Here is a 16,181-nt window from a genome sequence, read left to right as displayed (position 1 = left end):
TGATGATAATGATTTTATCAAATCTGGCACGGTGGATGTTGGCGGGTTGGGGGTGGGGATGTGCACTTTTTTTTTGTTCCCTTTCCAATACAGTATGTTCATGAATTTCAATATGATATGTTTGGCAACAGAGATGGCAGGAACCATCAAATGAGAAACCGATCTCATCCCGTCAGCTCTTAACTGATATTGCCACCCACACATACACACTGTGATGACATCTGATAAGGATCAAAAGGTGGAGTCTATTGTGCTGAAAGGCCAGCTCAGGTGGGGTGGAAGAGAGAGGGGAAAAACACTTGTGTAGTGGTGCTCCTACCAGTGTTTATTCAATAGAAAACTCTACTGGTCAATGGGCTTTGATATTCATTTACCCTGCCCTATCCTAAACTCTGACACACAGCTGACAGAAGACTGTGTGTGCGTTCTTATTACACAAAGATCCCACCAGATGATGAGTACAGACAGAGCAAAACAACAAAAAAACACACCCCAACATCCTGATGTTTTTGCAGCCCCCCTACTTCTCTACTTGCATAACATTCTCCACCTGCAGTTGTTGTTTTTACCAACTCTGTTTTCTACTTTTTCAAACATGCCATCACATACAGTACATAACTTGGAGTTATCATTAAACTACTGACTAATTTCTTCCCACTCCTTGGATAATTGCATTACAGTCCAATAAAGGAATGTTTGGGTTGGAGTGTGGGAACAGGTTTCTGTTCATCCTCCAGGACCGGCTACTTCCTGTCTCAGCCAGTTCACAGCACGACACTACCTTCCCCAGTCATGCTGTTAGATAACACGGAAGACTGGGAAGGTAATCGGGTCTGATGTGTAGACAGGGAAACTAGGAGACAGATACATAAGTGGACGTCCATGCATACAATCCTACGCAAAGGAATTATGTCATGCAAGAGGCACAGCGGTGGGATAGTCTCAGTAAGGTGCTGAAATGTCATCATGTGCCTGGGGGGGAAAGTGCTGTGAATGCATGTGTGTGTCTGTGTGTGTGTTTTGTCTGTGCATTATCATGTAGTGACTTTGTACTTGTGACTGTCTCCCCTCTTTCCCCTGTGGAGACTGTATGAGGTCCTTTTGTTGGGTAGATCTGTAACCTCTCCTGGCCTTTGTCCTGACATGTTTGCCTGCATAAATGCTAGACACCTAAACACCAGCTATTTCAGTAACTTCACAGTGCAGAAAACAAAGACAACAGGGATCATTGGCCTATTATATAAATGCGGTTGTCTTTCCTCATAAATGTTCTGTTTTTGGTGATTAAGTTTGGTAATATTAAGAACTCCGAGAGCTCTTTTGCCAGACAGTAAAGAGCAAATTATCTGCAGACAGAGAGACAGTTACTGATTGTTGTAGAGTAATTTACGCATTTTTCTTACTGGGATTTGCAGAAACACTGAGCATATTTTGAGATGGAAAACTTTCACTAGTTCTGGATGAAACTCCCCACTGAATTTCCCGCACAACCGACAAATCAAAAATGTTCCTTTTGAAAAAAAATGCCTGAAGGATATTACTTTCTTTCTTGATTGTGCTAAACCTGGTTTTAGCTCCATAAAAGCCCAAACGATCATTTCTTTGCATTTCCTGCTCTTTGATCTTGGCATTCCTGTTTGAATCTTAAATGAATTAGGTTAAAAAAGCATAAAACTATTAGTTACTAAAGAATAAACGAGGAGCCAATTGGGAAATACCTCATTATTGATACTGCTCATTATCATTTCTCAAATCCAGATCCAGGATATATTTAAAGATAATTATTGTTTGCCAAAGAACTGCCTAGAAGATGCTATTGCTGAACCATTAGGGAATAATTGGTTTAAAATATCTCTAATCAATCTAATTCCCCATTTTCTAAATGAATCACACCTGAATAACTCAGCAATAAAAATTAAGTGGTACAAAACAATACTCAAGATTACTCCAAAGTCAGTTGTTCTTTTTTAATGCTCAAGTACTGAGAAACTACTGAGTATGATTAATGTTTTTATGACTTTTTGTTTACTGCCACTTAGTTTTTGAGGCAGAGGCAATCAGTATTAAATACAGTGGGCAGTTAGATCTAAGTCTTACCTAATGATTCGCTTATTTAGTGTCTTACATAGTTTATCCCCAGTTAATAATCAGCATCTCTTATGAAGTTGTACTTAATGACTTATTAGGAACTCATTGATGAATAATTCTTTCACAGTTTTGTTTCTTGTTCTTGGTCTCAGTAATTATGAAGTATATATTATAAGGTGTGTCTGTGTGTGTTTGCTTGTGTTGACCACAAGGCAAATAGCTATCCCATATATGATGTAGTCCTGCAACAGTGATTTGGACTTTGAGGGTCCACCGTAGATGATGTTAATCCAAGCTGACAACCCATTTCAGAAGGCTGCAAAGGTTCAGCACCATGTTTCTTGATATTCAAAATAGTCAAATTGAGAGAAAATAGTCAAAAACATCAGAAGAGACTTAATCCTTTTTTATTTGATACTTGAAATAAGAATGCTGGCTGGGTTATAAAATAGTAAATACAGAAATGATGGAAGAAAAGACAAGATTGCAGCAGAAGCATAACATGAGCAACAGCAGCTTGTGCGAAAGGCTTCAGAGAGACAGAGAGTGAGAGAGAGATGCGTTTTTCATGTACTCCACCACGCAATATCTTCACCTTTCTATTCAAAACCACATGTGCCTTGCAGGGTATTTTACTTTTCTCAAGTTAGCTAGCTGATAAGTATTTCCTGCTAGCTTACCATCAGTAGAGCGTTGGTTTGGGCTATCTATTATCTTTCCCCAGAATTACTTACTATATCAGCCTATCTTTCCTTGCAGGCAAATATCGTTTTCTTGTGTGTTTGTGCATGCCCATGCTTGTCCACTCCACTCCACTGTGCCTTTGTTTGTGTTTAGAACGAATCCAGAAAGCCAGCAATTAAAAAGAGGACTGGGACATTTAGGCTTAGAGGCACAGACCCAGCATACACGCTGGCAAGCCAGAGGAGGCGAAATTGGAGCGAGAGAAAGAGCGAGTGAGCTGTAGATGAGAGAGGGGAGAAGGAGGGCTGGGTTGGAGCGCATGTGGGAGAGAGAAAAGGGGAAACCAGAAAAAAAAGGGGCGGGCTTACACTCAGTACACACACACCCTCCACTAAGCCTTCAGTCTGGTGTAGGCACGCAAAAAGACAGCAAGTATTCAAGTATGAGCTCTAATGTGTCTGTGTGTGCGTAAAAGCTGCGCTGGAGTCCGGGAGACGTTTCACTGATGCAAGGATTTCCCTCTTTTTAATTCTTGAAGAGGACGCACACAGGCTGTGTTTTTACCAGTTCAGGGGATTAACTGCAACACGCACGGGGACCTATTAAGTAAAGGTAAAGAGACCTGTTTCTTGTTTTGAGGACGTTTGGTGAGCTTTGTGAGAGGTAGAAACTGTTGCCTATGGTGACTGGCTTTGTGTTATGTGTGATTAGATAAGTTACTAACTGTGTGTAGCACGTGTGCGTCTTCATAGAGTATACGATTTGTGGCATACCTGTGTGTACGTCTTTATGTGTGTTAAGATATGCTGTGCAGTCCCACACATGGTGTGACTACTCTTCTTTGCTAGTACAGTATAGGCTCTGTTACTGTTTGGGGGATGCCTTTTTCTTTCTTCCGCTCTTTAGGTTCTTCCGCTCACTTCTTGTCACACACAAATTGAAATAAATACACGAGAATTGCACAGAAAGCCCATTTTGCTTAAATGCTAATCCTGCATGGCCATTTTATGTGTGACGATGAAAGGAGCTTATCAATCATTAATTTTCTGTGTTGGGACTTTGCCTAGTTTCCCAGTGGTGCTAATTTAATGATGATAAAATACCTTAACAGCTCTGAACCCACAGCACCTGGCAGTGCCCTTTGAGCTGTGGCGTTTGTTCTCTAAGAGTAGGGGAAACACGGTGAGGCGTGTTATATCCAGTGCATGTGTTTGGTTGTGTGCGTTCACATACTGTAACAGATCTGATATGCAGAGTTATGAAATTTCTTGAGATAAAAGTGTGATTACTCTCATTTCAAGATCAAAAGATCAAGTGCTGCTTTCAGTAATTATGGCCTGTCAGAAGCTTGTTAGCATCTGCTCTGTGAAGAAGCATAAAAAGCACTCAGTCCTCGACATTATACCATCAAAGGTTCACGATGGAAGATGTAGAAAGACAGATTCACTGAGAAATTTGGATAAAGACATCAGCCTGCTCTGTGCATGTGCGTATGTGTGGGAATATTAAGAGAGGAGAAAAGCAAAAGCAAAAGAGTGAAGCGGAGGATGAGACTGGCAAAGAGGGAGACTTTAGAGCTACTGAAAGTCTTGAGGGAACAGCAGTTAAAGGCAGATTGGTACAGAAGACTTAGCAGAGTTGCAGTAGGCAGCAATACATGATAAAAAAGTAGGGAAACATTGTAAAGTAAGGGAAATACAGAAAAATTGGTGGGGATTCCTCAAATATCCATTTCCTACTGAACACTGCAGGCATATTTAGCATCTGTCACTCAAACGTGTGTGCATTAGAGGAGGTGTGAGGTCTCAGCTGTGCCAGGATCCAGACAGCAAAAAAATTACAGCGGATCAAAGGGCAAGTAGTCTCTGCTGTCCTTTCCTCGACCCTTAAAATCCCTCTTCGTTGCTGGGAAGGAAAAAAAAACCTTTGGTGGTTGGCTTGAGATTTTTCTCAACACCAATTATCTACTCAGCAGAGACCATGTGAGGAATCCTTTCATTTTGCTGTCATTTTGTTGTTTTGGGACCTAATAGGGAAAGCAAACGCCTCACTGCCTATCAGCAGTATTTACAGTAGATGGTTTGATATCGGTGTGGTTGTTTGATAAGCCAAGCAAAGGGCTAACCCCAAAAGATATCCCTGTTATATAAAGTCAAATCATAACAGCTCAGTAGGCAAACTTTTAAAGAGACTGTTACACGCCTCTCTTCCACAGAATCCCGATAAGAGCTGTCACAGCACATTTTTGAGTCAAACTGTAAAACAAAGAGCTCTACAGCAAATCAATTTCCCCGCTCTGCCTTGTAACTTGGTGAAAAACTGTGTTCATTCTGTTAATATTTGCTTTTCTCTCTTTCTTCTGATGACTGTTAAACCAGATCTCTGTGTCGCTTTCTTGTGTTTTCTTCACCTTATCTGTCTTGCCTTCTTGCCACAATTCAATGCCTCAGTTGCCATGAGGAAGTTGAATATTGGCAGGGTCTTTTGAGGAAGCGATCCGTGAAAGGATTTACAGTGACAGATAAAAACTGGTGTGTGTGTATAAGCGCGTATATATCCGCACACTTTTGTTTATATATATATATATATATATATATATATATATATATATATATATATATATATATATTTATTTATTTATAAAAATGACAGACTTTGCAAAAGCTGGGGGAAAAGAGGAGGGATGGAGCCATTATCCCATTCAGGTTTTTTTGTGTCCATTTACTGTGTACGCAAGCGTGTGCACGGAACAAATATGTGCACATCCACACAACCACACTGTGCTGTGTATACTGTAGGCTAATAATGTGTGTGAGCATGAAAGGGGGATGGGACTTTGTTAAGTGAACCCTCTGGGTTGGTGAGTGTGTGTCTGTTTGTTAAGGTGTACATACTGACCCAGATTGATACACTTGCTCTCATGCTCTATCAGCTCACTTTTAAGGCCTGTGTGTGCTCAGTTCAGAGAGAACATTGAATTTACCGACAGCTTGGATAGGTCTTAATCACAAAACAAGTTAACTTAACAATGACGAGTTTCCTTTGGGGGAAGAGAATTTTGCTTTCTGATGTAGTCCATCTCACGTGACGACATTAACACATATTCTTTATAAATGCACTGATACGTAGGTATAATTAGTGTATTAAATAAGAGTCACCAAATCAACTATACACTCTGATCTTTTCATGTAAATTTCAGTTTCCTGCATACATTAAATAACAAATATAGTATTTTTCTTCATCATCGTCTGTTGTGTGTTGTCTACTGCAGTGAATAAATCTAATAATTAAAGATATAACACACACGATGCAGGAACAGTCTTTATATGTGTCTTATTTTCTAAATTTACCTTTTATCCCTCTTCCTCTGTGGTCCACTCATTTCTGCTGTTAAACAAATGTGGGGCTTATGCTCTTCCCCACCAACCCCACCACCATCCCCACATGCAATCAAGCTGTTTAAATGTTTGTATTTCAGTGTGCGCCTCTGGGTTCTCTGTGTGTGTCTTCTACGTGTGTGTGTGTTCATGTTTCTCACTGTCTGTTGCCGTCATTTGGAGCCAAGTAAGAAGAGAAATATCGCTGAAGTCTGTTTTGGGAAAAGCAAGGGAAAACTGACAGCTGAGGGTGGGGGGAAGTTAAAATGTTGTTTTTTCCCTCTCTCTTCTCTGGCTTCACTGAGTTTCTCTAATTACGCTGCTGGTTCAGTTCCGGCTATACGCAAAAGCAGAGGGAATCCCTTTGCAATGCAGATTGTAACAAAAAAGGCCGTAGCTCTGAAACCGAGCGGGTCAAGATCAAGTGGATGAGATGAATCTGTGGGTTAGTAAGATGAGTTACGGAACAGGGGAAAATATGTTTATGCTGCAAAAAAATCAAAAGCAAAGATACATTTTTCAAATATTCCCCCAGCTCTTCTTTCTGGATAATTTAACTTCCTCAGTTGTATTTAATAAAAATGACTCTAATAAAATCTCGTAATGTCATAAACCGTGCAGTGGGGGTTGATGGGTCACACATGTTTCCCTATTAAAGTTGAATAGGTTGGAAATCATTTGGATATCACATATACTGCATACACATCTGGATGTTTCTGGGCACTTGTGAAATATTTGGAAATTATGAAATGCGTATGTGACTATGCGTGATTATGTCATACTAACGTCTTTGCTTTTCCATTATGAAATGTCACTAGTCTGGTTGAGCAGGACTACTTTGTTGTTACCTAAGCACTGCAGATCAGGTGGAGAACATTGTCCCAGACTCCTTAACATTAACCCCCTGATGAGAAGTAAAAAAAGCAGAAGGGATGCCTCTAATTTGTAACGGGGGTCTAAGCAGGGGAGGGGTGTCTGACATGAGCTGGCATGTGCTCTCATCATTTCCTCCCTTTTGTCTGTTCTGTCTGCTGATGAATTAGGAGTTTCCTCCTTCCTTCCTTCCTTTACTCCCTCCCTCATTCTCCCATGCTTTATTTTCTCTTTGTGTCCCTCTTTCCGTCTCTTGCTCCATCATGAAATATTTCAATCCTTACTCTCTGTGTGACAGCATTACCACCCTTGTCATGTCTGCCCATTATCTCTGATCAGTGTGGTGTTCCAGCCCACACATCAGCTCCAGATACCAGCTGATGAGGTTGAAACACGTTTGCGTGTGTGTGAATGCATTTTAGCGGTTAGATTTTATTTTCTAGGGCACCCTCAATTCATAATATGTATAATTTGGTATACTTTGCGATCAGTCTCCACAGGATGTGTGCAGTGTGAGATTATACCTGTCCTTCTAAAGAATATCGTTTCAAAGTGTGTGGTTTCATGGAAAAAGGAAGCTTTGCTTTGAGATAACCTGAACAGGAAAATGCTTTAAAAGACCTCAGAGTGCGAGAGAGGAAATGCACGTGTGTGTGTGAAGTGCTGAGTAGGGATTTAGAGCTAGTATTACTGCGGCAGTGCAGAGAACTTTTTCAATGACTGTGTTTATGCTTTGTTTGCACTGGGAGATTTGGCCTTCCTGGGATCTTTTTTTTTGTTTGTTTTTTTATCTCTGATTGGAAATCTTTACTCTCCTGTTTGGAATCTGTTTCTCTGTCTAACTTCACACTCACTGGCTGTATAATTAAAGCACAGGAAACAGGCCACTTAGCCATTGTCTCTTCTCTTTATTCCTTCTTCGGCCCCATCGTTCTCCTCAACCCCCTCATAAGAGCTGGCAGGCGACTCAGTTCTCATCACACAGTCGCACTTTACGTCCCTGCCTGTTGACCTGGAAGTGATGCAGTGGGATATTGCAAGGCAGTCTGAAAAGCCTGTGTGTGCATTTGTAAGTGTGTGCAAATATGTACGTGTATGTACAGTATGATGTGTGTGTGTGAGAATGACAAAAGCAAGGGCTTACAGGCAAAGCTGCATGACTTGTCTTTGTTCTATGGAGCGAGTTTCTTTGGGGTAAGAATAGAAAAAGCTGTGATGAGTCCTTTATGAGGGCTCTTTCATATTGAGTGATTTTGTTATTGTCCTGTGGTGTGTTAGCTTTTAGGCACGTGAAAGTGTGTGCATATGTGCCTGCGTGATGTCAGGTTGTCTTTGTTGTTCTCCCCTCAGGCTGGCACTCAGATGTCGGTCGTGTGGAGCTTTTACAGGTCACTAATGCACTGACAGAGGAGGATCTATTCACTGTAGCCACTCAAAGTCCAAACAATAACCCCCTAGCTTTAGCCTGCACAAGAGATCAACTCCAAGGAAATGGACCCATTGACCTAGATCCAACCCCATCCTCCGAAGAGATGCCCCGTAAGTGACATGCCGTTGATATCCTCATCTCAACAACAGTGTTGTGTTTGCCACAAGATATCTCATCCCCATTGGCTCGAATCAGGGTATAGTAATGTGAGGATCCGTGTTCTAACAAGCCCACTGTGGTTTACTAGTCTTCATGATGTTTATGACAGGTTTTAGAACTGATAATCAGAAAAAAAGAAAGATGACTCAGTCGTGCATATAACCATTAGTTTCAGCCCTAGACTTATTTTAGTCTTCCTGTGTGTGGGAAACTGACCTATTGTCTACTAGAATTACTGGTGTGTGTGGTTTTCAGCTGGTGAAATTTGCAGAACTGGGCGTCGGTCCCCTGTGTCATTCTCTGAATGCTTCACACCTTACTGCCACGCAAGTTATGTTTCTGTTTCTGCATGAGATGAACAAATGGAGAAAGAGACCACAGTTTGTGTGGTGGTAACTGAGATAAACAAATTAGATCATATTGAAAATTATAGTATGTGTGTTGCAAACCTAGCCTTGAAATTCCAGCTTATATTTTCAGCTACTGCCATAGTTTTGTGTTTTTATTTTCATGTTATTTTGAACGATCTCGTCTTCTAATTCCTTTGAATAGTGTATAGGTTTAAGTTTCCCAGAACTAAACTGTATTGTTTTTGGTGGTTTGTGACCTGTGTTGACCCGAGAGCCGGCACAGTGAGCCGATGTTTGCCTGTCACATTCTTCCTGAGCATTTGTTACCCCTGTCCCTCGCTGCAACACATTGTCTCCTGTGTCTCCTTCAAGCTAAACTTTGTTTGCTATCCTTGCTATTGACTCAGGTGCACGGATGCACTAAGATAACTTCCAAATCCTGCTGTTCCCCTCCCCCAACTCCCTCAGGCCTCACTCTGTGCTACCCATTCCTCTGCTGCTAACATATTTCATTACATTACCTCTGACAGGTTTATACTTTGATGTTTTCCCCCGCTTTTGTCTCAATACCGTCTCTTCCCTTAATTTTTAATTTTCGCTTTCTAGTACTCCCACGGTACCCACTAATCTACGCCTTACCTAGTTTGTTGTTGTGCCAAAGCCTCGCTCTTGCTTTCTGGTAATGATTAGGGTAGTACTATAGTTTTAGCAGTAATCTTAATTAAGTGATAACAGTGTTGCTTTGTGTATTATTAACTCTCTTGGCATTACTCTGAAATGTTGAATCATTTTCAATAATATAAGTAAACTTGTACTGGTATAGTTGTAATAATTAAAGATTAATCCTGCTGTTTTTGTTTCACTGAGCTCAGGCGTGGAATTAGCACAGAAGGCCATTTACATATCTGGGTTAATAACCATTTTCAAGCAGATCGTGTAAACTCGTATTTGTTAGAAAGACTGGATCCTATAAGTCCTGTGTAAACAACTCAGTCAAAGAATTACATCAATGTGGATAATCTCAGTTTGTGTGCAAAGATTAATTGTTTTTGTGTTTAATGTGCATAACTCCCATTTTCTGCAAGCAACTTTTATTTTGAAAGGTAATTAAAGACTGCAAACATATTTGAGCTTTTTCATCAAAACAGTAGCAAACTACCAGTTTTCCTGGAACAATTGCTCCCATCATTTTTAGAGACAGTGGTTTGGTCACCTCCTAACTCACTGTAACACACACAATGGCCTCTTCAATGGCTCTCTTTTCTGATAGTCTTGCAGTCATGTCATTACTGACAACAAATCAGGTCTGTTCACGTCTGGCCTACTTTGAACTGACACAACATCCATCTCTATCAGCCCCTCAGGACCTATCAGCACCACTACACCTCTTTACCTCTCGTGTCTCCTTCCGCCTCAGCACACATCATTCTCATCTGTCTACCTGTGGCCCAACACTCGATTCCACCAGCTCCCCGCCGCATTAACAGCCTCTCATCCCCCTTTCACCACCATCATCATCTTTTTTTTCAGACTCTCTTGCCTCTCTCATCTCATCCCCCTGTCTCAACCTCCCACCTCAATCAGTCTACCTTTGCCTAAAACCCTCTTATCCCTCTCTCACACCCACTCTCACTCTGTTTTTTCACCGTCCCTTCCGCCAGCACAGAGCACAACAGAAGTATTACCCGCCAATTTGGCTCCATTGAAAGCACTTTGTGGTTGTCTTTGACTGTTGATGTGTGTCAGTGTGTGACTTCGTGGCAGTGCCGGGGTTTGACTTACATTTCTGAAGATGCTAATATAAAGATTGTTTGGATTTGGCCATGATTTTTTTTTAACCTTGGTGAGGTGATCAGTTCAGACTTTATTCGTCACCACAGTTTGAACCCTTTTAGGCAAGCTTTCTTGTAATTTCAGGAATAGTTTTCCAGGCTTCTTAAAGGATATTCAGAGCTATTATCTGTATGTTCCCTGCCTTTTTTTGTTCTCTGTCAAAATTTCCCACACTGTTTGATTAATGGTAAGGTCCGAGCTCTTGGGAGGCCATCGCTGATATTTATGCTTTTACTGTATTGGCAGTGTGTTTGGGATCATTAACATACTGAAAAATAAAAGTGCTGCCAATCAGATGCTTTGCAGATGGTATTGCATGTGTTAGTAATTTCAATTCAAGTCAGTTTTGACAATACCACTGACTAAAACGCAGCCTCAAACCATGACAGAGCATCCGTGTTGCAGATAGCTGTAGATACCTCACTCCTGACCTTTCCTGTTTATATCGCTGATGATTTGAACCCAGACATTTGAATTTATCACTCTGTAATTCCTGTTGTTTTCAGCCAAGTTCTGGTGTCTTTTCCGAGTTAAAAGTGTGTTCTTGACAGCTATCCTTGGACTGAGACTGTTTCTGATGAGGCTTTGGCAATCTGTAGATAAATCAGCTGAAGGGCACGATGCATCTCTCAGGTCAGATGTTTAGTGGAGTTTTTCCACCAAGTTTCTGAAGGTCTTGACTTTTTATCTGGTGGAGATAATATGTTAGGCCTGCCATGTCTTCTGCTGTCTTCTTTCTTACAGCTCTTTGGGATTCACCTTGGTGCAAAAATACTATTATATGCCTGTCAACCTGTGTTATCGTTGCCATTTTTTGGAGATATAACAAAAGAATTGTGGATAAATTGCACATTTCTGCAACAGGCTCCTAGTAACAAATCACCTAGGGGGTCAATTTCAAAAAGATTATTTGCTGTTGTCTGTTATATCTGGTGATCCCTTGAGTTAGGTTCCATTTATGATTCATAGATCAGTGTTAAATGACTTAACAAACAAACAAAGACAATGAAACTGAAAATTAGTGATTGCCAAAAGATTCAAAACTGTGAAAGACCTACAGAAAGACTGGAGAACTATTACCCAAGAACTTCTTTTAAAATCATTTGGAAGTCATGCTCCTTGGAGGCATAATATTTGAGACTTTTGTATAGTACTGTACTTGATTAAAAATAGTAACAGATTAGTTGTATTTTTGCCTCGTCTTGACTCCAATTTTTAGTTTAATGCGTCATTCTTTTTTCATCTTTTTCTCCTTCTTTTGACTCATCTTCCTCCAACATGTTTTCACGCCCATTTCTTTTACTCCTCCTCACATATTTGAAGCAGAAAATCACCACATGAATATTCAGTTGATTGGTTTTGATGACTGCGAACCGATTGTCTGCGCAATCACCATCTCATCAGGAAGGACGAGTGAGCGTTGATTGAGCAATGGCAAAAAAGGGGATGATTTATTAATATTTAACAAACCGCACACGGTAGTTTTTCACGTGCCAGTCAGTCCGCTACAACATGTGGTTTTGACCTTATCATGTCACATATTAACCTACAACAAGAGTCTGAGTTGGATGTAATACAGAGATATCTTGATCTTCTAGTGTAAAAGCCTTGCATTGTAATGGAGGTTAAATTGTGGGGTTTCCTGACTTTGAATTCATGCAGCGACTCCTGATAGTTGAGGTTGTAGCAGTAGCTACAGAGCAGAGCATCAAAATCTACACACTTTCATTGACTCTTTCAGGCTCCTCGCTCAATGGAGAGCGGGAGGTAGAAGAAAATCTTCTTTAAAATATGGTAATCCCTGACTGCACCCTGCTGCAGAGACAGTCAGCTGAAATCTGAGTTAAGGAGCATACAGCGTAAGCTCTTAGAAAGCCAGAGGAGCGTATTTAATGAGGTTAGTGACACTTGAGGAGCCAAGCAGAGTGAATTGGCTGACAGTGAATTCCACTGGCCTTTATCTTTTTTTTTTAAACATGATCCTCGGTTGCCACACTGACCCCAAATCTCAAGTCTTTTACGTCACATTGCCAATCTGTGCTACATTTTTTTTCTAGCTTTCCAAAAACATTTTTTTAAGGAATTGTTTTGTCTACTAAAATAAAACCCAGTCTAATTTTCTCCGCTTCTGTGTTAGAGGATGACAAGCAGTGCGGAACATAGTGAATGAATAACAATCATCTCATATCCTTCCACTCCACTTTGTTCTGTCATCTCTACGTTTTGCTTCTGTGGCCTCAAAATGAAAGCCCTCTTCAGGAAGGAATTATCATTTGTCCCTCGCCAGTTAAAAGAAATTAATGTTTGATTTAAGGAGTCGAGACTCGTGCTTGCAGCCACACACTGTTTGTGTATCTGCATGTGTGTTTAAGCTTAGAATTGGGGCGCGTGCCTTGTCAGATCCCGGAAGGATGAATAGAAGCTAATCTCCCTCTTCCAGGGAATTCTGCTGGTGATGTCTCAGGCAGTCCTGTCTCAAAAGAACTGTGGGAGTGCGGCGGAGCGTGCACTGCCGTCGCAACAATGGTTTAATGCTGATTTTATCTGTTGTCACGCTCTGTTTTGTAATTTTAACTTATTTTATGTATTTTATGACTATTGTTCCTTTTATTAATTGTGTTTTTTGTTAGGTGACCTTGGGTTTCTGAAAGGCGCCCTCAAATAAAATGTATTATTATTATTATTATTATATTTTCAAAAGCATATCTGACTCTTGTCTTGGCATTAGATAGACGTGGTTCCTCCTCAAATGTGAACAATGTGCCCACCTATGTTTGCAAACAGATGCATACTTGTGAATAACCCCAGTGATTCTTATTCATTTGGACCAAGAGGCTTCCTGCACCCAAACATGCTCTTATTTTGGTAAGTTTGGTGGTTTGCTAACATGTGGTGTGTGCAGGTGCGCATGGAAAAAAAGAGGAGCATAGAGATCCTCTGATAAGGCCTTGTTGTCACATTCCCATGGCAGTCTGTCTGGACTTGTTTTTGGATTGAATTTTCCTCCAATAGTAATTCCTTTTTTTTAACTCCCCAGAGTAAGCATAAAACCTCACTCCGCCAAGTGGGAGGAGAAATGGTAACAATTCAAAGAATGTGAGAGGTGCAGGAGAAAGGCCTCAGGGAAGGGTGATTCCAATAATTACGTCATGTGTTTTAGAGCTTCGTGGGGGGTGTTGTAGTTTGAAGATGTAAAGAAAGGTCAGTCAAGCTGGGAGCTTTTCTGGTTTCAGCAATGTTTAGCGTAGTCACTGTTGCAGTCTTTAGCCGAGATTGGATTTATTTCTTTTGATCTTCTTTTTTAAGCATCATTTTTTAGGTTTTTGGATGAAGCACATCTAAAGAGTGTCGTTAAGGGCTTCAAAGCGGCCCAAAAGCATGTGAGAGACTGTTTGCCGCCATAGAAGTAAATTTGTAAAATACTATGATGTCGTGATGAGTTGTTGTCTTTAACAGTGAGCTCAGTGATTCACTTGTGAAAATTCAGTGTGTCTGGTTGCAACATTTTTTTCCAGAATACAGTCAACACAGTGACGAGATGAAAGACAACAAGTGACATGTTTTGTTTGGCTTCAGTTGCATACAGTGTAGAGCTACATCAGCATCACGTACAGTTTGCGTCTGCTGAGCTGAGCTGTGTGTCACGTAGGGCGGTGCTGTGAGACAGGTGCAGAGATGAAAAGATTGGCAGGGGAGAGTAGGGTGTGTCTCCTTTGAGTGTGTTCTGACAGGCCTTTGGTATTTTTCCAAAAAGTGTGAGTGCATGCTGTGACTCGGAAAAACCAGCTCTCATTTCTCTTGGGATCCTGCAGGTGTGTCTGACTGAAAGTGTGCGCCTGCCTTTATTCCACAGTACTCCGCCGTGTGCCACAGCAAACTACGTTCATGCGTTAGGTGATAGACGTGCGGGCCTATAGGTGTTGAGCAACTGACTAATGCAACAGTCACAATGTGGCACAATGAATGTGACAGCTCCAGTAGAGAGCTGTTATCGGCAGCGCAGGTAAAAGGAGCCTCCAGTCCCGGTAATCCTCGGCCCTGTGTGGTTTGTAGTCAGACAGATGTGAGTGCTGCTGTTTGTGACATATTTAGACAATGCTTACCTTCTTTATCTTCAGTTGTGGAGATTAAATATGGAATTTTGTTGTCTCCAGTTTTCTTTCTTTGTCCCCTCTGTGTGTGTGTGTGTGTGTGCATGTGTGTGCTTGATTGCGAGTGGGCATGTGTGCATGGTAATGATGCTTTGGCGGCTGTTGCACGGTGCGCCGTGGTAATACACTCTCCCGATGCGTTAATATACTGCGAGAATGAGAGGCTGAGAGAAAGAGAGCGAATAATTATGTTTCCCCTTTTGTCTCGGCTCCCTCAATTAAGCCTGAAGAGAGGCAGACTGAGCACATGTCTACTTATCCACTTAAAGCTCAGCAACAATAGGACCCCCCAATTTCTCTGACTTTATCTCTCCCTCTCACGCCGTCTTTATTTCTTCCTCCTTCCCATTTTCTCACTTTTCCCTATCAAACTTCTTGTCATACCCCAGTATTTTTTTCCCCTCCCTCTCTGTCTGTACCAGACTCGACCTCCCCCCACCCCTCTTCATGTGTTTCGCCTCCAGCCTCGCCTCACCTCTCAGCTCTACAGGGGTTTAACAGAGAGCTCTCCCTCCTCTCCTTGTTACCCTTCTCCCTCTGCGGTGCCTTGCTGGGGGGCACCGGGAAGAGGAAAAATGAAGAGACTAAACATTTTAGACTGTACACTGCCAGAGGAAAGGCAGTGGTTTGATTTCCCCTGTGTTTTGTCACTCAGGATTGTGTTGTTTGTTTGACCCCTGTGCATTTGTGTGTGTGTTTTGCACCTTCCCGACATAGCCTGTATGTTATAGAATATATGGGTTTGCAAAAAGGATGTAAATTCAGTGAAAGGGTCATCAGTGTTTTTGTGTGTTAGTGATTTGCATTTACTCCACATGTTAATCTATCTATAAAGCACTCCAGCTGAGACAATGAAGTCCTGTTTTTATAGTAATTGTTAAAAATGAACCAGCAGAGGAGCCATGAGCCCAAAATGAATATTCAGCCTATTTTTTTAAGGTGGGTGGGGGGCAGCATGTGGGTCGGCCTCAGTGGGACAGAGGGTGTAGGAGAGATGAGATATAAAGGACTGCATGAGAGGCAGGAGAGCTGTATCAGGGTCAAGTTCAGCTTATGTAACTGCTTCCCACAGCTGGGGTTGGGATGCGCTGCACTAGCCTATCTCGGATGCGTTTGCACACATGGTGTTGTGGTGCAAAGTCAGAGTTGAAAATCCTCTTTGTAGTTTCCATCAGGTTTCTGATCAGATGCCTTCACTTCTCTTATTGTCCTGTTTACTTCTTGTTATCTAAAGTCT

The 16,181-nt window shown here is 41.4% G+C and overlaps 1 protein-coding gene across 4 annotated transcripts in view; it reads left to right on the top strand.

The window, feature by feature from the left end:
• Positions 1 to 3,152: 3,152 nt before the first annotated feature.
• LOC146660702 (rho guanine nucleotide exchange factor TIAM1-like) overlaps positions 3,153 to 16,181 on the top strand; it is a 50,452-nt gene continuing 37,423 nt past the window's right edge. For all 4 annotated transcript variants that reach the window (XM_085420694.1, XM_085420697.1, XM_085420695.1 and 1 more), the window contains exon 1: positions 3,153 to 3,384. The gene's annotated coding sequence lies outside the window, so the exon portion shown is untranslated. The remainder of the gene's footprint in view (positions 3,385 to 16,181) is intronic.

The sequence above is a fragment of the Rhamphochromis longiceps genome, linkage group LG10 (genome assembly GCF_057381845.1).
Source record: "Rhamphochromis longiceps isolate RC_006_pf linkage group LG10, R_longiceps_female_GT1.1, whole genome shotgun sequence".
Lineage (NCBI taxonomy): Eukaryota > Metazoa > Chordata > Actinopteri > Cichliformes > Cichlidae > Rhamphochromis > Rhamphochromis longiceps.
Note: the sequence above shows the minus strand (reverse complement) of the source record. Positions and strands in the feature narration are given on the sequence as shown.